Consider the following 5,231-nt stretch of genomic DNA (forward strand, 5'->3'; position numbering starts at 1 on the left):
AATCAGAAAGTCAGAATGTTCTTGTATCCTGGTGTCCAAAGCCATACATCATCTTTTTTTTTTTTTGGTACTGAAGATGGAACTCGGGACCTTCCACTCACAGGGCAGGCACCGGGACCACTAAGCTAAATCCCCAGCCCTATCATTTTTTTTTCCTTTCCTATTCTCTAGATCCAAGTCACTCAGTCAAGCCCATACTCAAAGGGAAGGTTATTGGGCTTCCTGTTTTGATGAGAACATCAAAGAGTTTATGGACATACTTTACCACACAAGACAAAAACATAGCTTTATATATTTATAAATATGTTGAAAGCATGACCATCAAAATAAAAATTCAGTAGATGTATTAAAAGGTAAAGTTAAAAAGTCACCCTAATGCACCTTGCATGTGACAAAGGCTCTCATATAGCTGCTGGCTTACCAATGGTGGTCATCCCATTTTTGTCAGCAAATGCCTCTTATACAAGTTTTGTAAGTTTACCTCTGAGTACAAGGTGATTTGAATTGTGCAACATGTACTATGACTCAGGCTGGACTGATTGGTTTAGTTTTTGATGGTCTGTACCCTGCTTTCTTGGCTGTACCTGTGAATGGTGCCCTAGCAGCGAGGTATCAATCAGCCCTGCTGCCAGAGAAAGAAAACATCTTAACATACTGGATTAGAATATCCAAGCCTATCTTTAGAAAGATGTTATTTCCCTTTTTACTTCAGACTGTATTTGCAGCATACCTTGGGTCTAGACAATATAAAATACTTATAACAGCTCTTCAGTTACCTGAACCAGGCCTAGAAATTCACTGATTTTTAACCAAATATGTATGCAAAAATAAAATAGTGAACATTTTTAAAAACTTACCCTAAAAGTCAGAGATGACTTATAAAAGAAAAATAGAATTTAAATTCAGAAGCTAAACCTTCTGACTAATTGGAATTTCAGGAAAAAAGAACAAGGAAAATAAAAGTGTGAAATAATTAAAGGAAAAAATTTCCCACAACCAAAGGACACAAATCTCCAACTTCAAAAAAGGTTCCCTCCTGCCAAGCACAATGTATGAAAAATGACCCAGACCAATAAACACAAATACCATGAATAAAGAGGAGATCCTAAAAGCTTCCAAATGAATAGACAGGTACTGTACGAAAGATCAGGACAAGAATGACATGGGACTTCTCAATATCATACCTAGAAAGAAAATGTCTTCCAAACTGAGAGAATACAGTGATTATCTTAATTTTGTAATCATGTAAATTATTTGCTATGGACTGGATTCTGTCCCCTTTATTTGTATATTGAATACCTAACCCAGTGTGTTGGTATTTGGGATGGAGGTCTATGGGACATAATTAGTTTGAGATGAGGTCATGATTCCCCATGACGGGATTAGTGTCCTTGGAAGGAACACACAAGAAGTTGCTCTCTTTTTCCTAACCATGTAGGGTCACAGCAAGAAGGTAGCAATTTACCGGACGTTCACCAAACAGTCATTTCGAATTTCCAGCCTCCAGAACTGTGAGAAATAAATTTGGGTTTTTTTGTCAAGAGCATTTCTACATAAATTTTGGGGAAAAATCATTTCATAATTAAAGTGTGACTACTTTATACAGCTCAATGTTGCCTTGCCCATGAGCTGGCTATTGCATGCCGAAACATAGCTGTTTTTGCCTCTGGTCCCAGCTGAGGCCTCAATGGTCTGTGATGCTGTGGTGCTCAAAGGCAAGACATCAGCTGAAGACATCCTGGTCCCTTGAGGCCCCAGGAGTAATACAAAAGAGAAAGGTTTCACCTGGGGAGGGATGAATTCCTTATCAGCGCAACTCATCCCACCTAAGCTTGTGGGAATGCTCTTTCTGCCCTAATCAGCATGAGATTTGCATGGACATAGGAGCACCTCAGCCTCCTAAGTCACCTGATACTCCCTCCAATTATTGTGTGTACCCAATAAATGCTGGCTAGTATGGAAAGTCTTGGTCTTTGCCCACTCTGAGTAATTTTACACATGGAAGATCTTTAAAAATTATGTTCTATGTTCCCTTTCTCAGGATGTTCTAGAGAATGCGCTTCATTAACATGAGAAAATAACCAAAGAAAGAAAAAGATGATTTTTTTTTTGCATAAAGGGATATGCATGAATCTTTTGGGTGGCCACGGGCAGAATGTTATGGCTTGTATTTAGATGTCCCACAAAAGCCTCATGCAGTCATAGATAGGACTTTTTCAGAGGTGTTTGGATCTAGAGTGTGTGATGCTGGAATTGATTCATAGTACAATACCGCCCTCAAAGGTATCAGGATTAAGGGTGTAAGTGCTACCCACCCTGAGTAGTCTGGATAAGATAAAAGGGGCAGAAAGACACTGTTAAGGTCCCCTGTTGCTTTTGGTACCTTCTGGCCACCATGAACTGTTTCCCCTCTGCCAACCCACCCTGCCTTGGAACCAGGCAATTACAGACTGAAATGTCTACAAACTATGAGCTAAATAAACTTTTCCCCCTTTAACTTTGGGTGTTGGGTATTTTGTCTCAGCAATGAGAGAAAAATAACAAAGACATCAATCAATAGTTTTATTTGGGCCGGGGATTTAGCTCAGTGGTTCCGGCACCTGCCTCTCAAGCGCAAGGTCCCAAGTTCGATCCCCGGCACCAAAAAAAAAAAAAGTTTTATTTTCTAAAATTAGTTAGAAAATATAATAGGAGAGGGCTGGGGATTTAGCTCAGTGGTTTCACCGCCTCCTGCACAAGCTCAAGGACCCAAGTTCGATCCCTGCACCAAAAAAAAAAAAAAAGAAAATATAATAGGAGAAATGGAGTAGGGATCTGCTCCTTAGAGCAGTCAAAATGATGAAATATCAATTAATAAGATTACAGAAAACATATATTATCTCTATGGAGAACCTAGTAGTAATTTACTGAAATATATCAAAGAACACTTGAATGAATGGAGTATTCCTAGAATGGAAGACCCAGTATGATAAAGACATCTGTTGCCACAAATTAACCTATAGATACAATGTAATTTTAAATAAATTTCCATAAGTGTAATATTGTGTTACTTTATCTTAAAGGAGGAAAGGTTTATTTGGGCTCATGGTTTCAGAGGTGTCAGTTCATGCCAACTTGGTTACTGTGCTTTGGGCCTGTGGAAGCACAGTACATCATGGCAGCAGCATAGAGTGAAGGAGGCTACTTACCTCATGGTGGCTAGGAAGCCAATAGAGAGAGGAAGGGCCAGGGTCCCAATACCCCCTCCAAGGGCATGTCTGCAATGACCTCTCTTCCACTAGGCTTACCTTTGAAAGGTTTCACCAGCTACCAATAGCTCCAAAGGCTGGCAAGTAAGCCTTTAGTACATAGGCTTTTAAAAGACATTTAAGAGTCAAACCATAAAAAACAATTAGGTAAGTTCATATAATATGGGAGGACAATAAATCCTCTGCCTAGAAAGGAAGACAGCAATTGCTAAAGAGAAAAAAAAAAGGCCATGGAGACTTGAATAATTTCAAAATATATGAAGGGCTGGGAAGACAGTGCAGAGTGGGCAAAGACAAAGACTCTCAGAGCTAGCCATCATTTATTGGGTACACATAATAATTGGACAAGAGTATCAGGTGACTTAGGGAGTGGCTGTAATCCTAAAACAATGAGGAATTTATGCTGATGAAGATCTTAGGTCATGAGGTTCTTACGTTGAGGACGACTGTAAGGAGAATATTCTTACAAAAGTAGATGGGATGAGTTCTGCTGATGAGGAATTTGTTCCTCCCTAGGTGAAACCTTTCCCTTTTTTTTATTATTACTGGGTTCTCAAAGAACGAGAATGTCTTTAGTTGATGTAATCTTGCTGTTGAGAGCCACAGCATCGAGGTACCACTGAGGCCTCAGCTGTGACTGGAGGCAAAACAGAGTTATGTTTCCGAATTCCATAGCCAGCTCTTGGGCAAGGTGACTTGGGCCCTAGACAGCTAAAGTCACACTTTAATTATGAAATGATTTTTCCCCAGAATTTATATAGAATTGCTCTCAATAATATAACATAGAATAAATATATTAAAATAGGCAGAAATAGATGGCCACAGAAGTTTAACTTTTCTCTCAAAAGTCCCACCTACAATGACATTAAATGAGTTCTTTAAAAAGAAAATTTCACAAAAGAAAAGAGGAAAATAAGAAACACCATCTACCAAAAGATACCAATAAACTTTTGGAAGATGGAAAACAGATAGAGGGATGGTAACAGAAAACAAGAGGATGCTATGATTCAAATGACTATCAAAGAGAAGAATGTTGTTCACCTCACTCCACCACTAGTAGGCTCAAAATATGAATGAACCAAATTCCTAGTTGTGGAAATCCTAACAATTGATTACCTATTATGAAATCTACCAGTCTAATATTAGCACCATGCCTTTTTAGTGCTTCATTCTAAAATAGAAATGCAGGCTGGGGGTGTCAATCTGTGGCAGAGAATTTGCCTAGCAGGTGCAAGGGTATGGGTTCAATCCCCAGCATTGAAAATAAAAACACTATACCAACAAAAACCTACAAAATATACAAACTTATAAATTTAAAATTAACTTATAAATTTATAAGCTGTAAAATGTAATATCATTTATAATAATATTTATAAACTATAAAATATGACTGAGTCACTAGTCATTTGAGGAAACCTTTTAACACACAATACTGATACAAACAAAATGGAGGTGGGGTGCAGGGACTCCAACTCAGACGAGAGAAAAATAAATTTTTAAAAATCCAGACATTTTGTCATGCTTTTTAGTGAGGAAAGGGAAGGTACTGTATATGACTTATGAATAGGATGTTATTTTTTCCAAAGTAATAATCAGACATCAAAAAGATAGCTCTATAAAATTTGAAATATTATCATAAAATTAAATATTCAATAAAGGGACTGGACTGATAAGTTCCAGATGGGACAGCAAAGAAAACAGTAACAGAAACAAAAAAGAGCAACATATATACTTATTAATTATATATTATATATAATATATTAATATGATATAACATATACAATATATGATACAATGTATATAATTAGGTTGACTACTAAGAATTCTAGAAAAGAGAAATTGGGAGAAAATGCAATTTTCTATAGGAAAGGAATGTCCAGATTAAAAAATACCCTGAGTACCTAGGAGTACAAATAAAGAAAAAAAAGGCCATTATCATTAAATTCTAGTATTAGAATCATAAAATGATTGTACACTTATAGA

At 37.2% G+C, this 5,231-nt stretch overlaps 1 pseudogene; it reads left to right on the forward strand.

Annotated features, from left to right (window-relative positions):
- The first annotated feature begins 423 nt into the window (after positions 1-423).
- LOC101711566 (transmembrane protein 126A pseudogene) lies at positions 424-802 on the forward strand (annotated as a pseudogene).
- The last annotated feature ends 4,429 nt before the right edge of the window (positions 803-5,231 follow it).

The sequence above is a fragment of the Heterocephalus glaber genome, unplaced genomic scaffold, assembly GCF_053883595.1.
Source record: "Heterocephalus glaber isolate CG9 unplaced genomic scaffold, H.glaber_assembly_v1.0 deba00001504, whole genome shotgun sequence".
NCBI classification, from domain to species: domain Eukaryota; kingdom Metazoa; phylum Chordata; class Mammalia; order Rodentia; family Bathyergidae; genus Heterocephalus; species Heterocephalus glaber.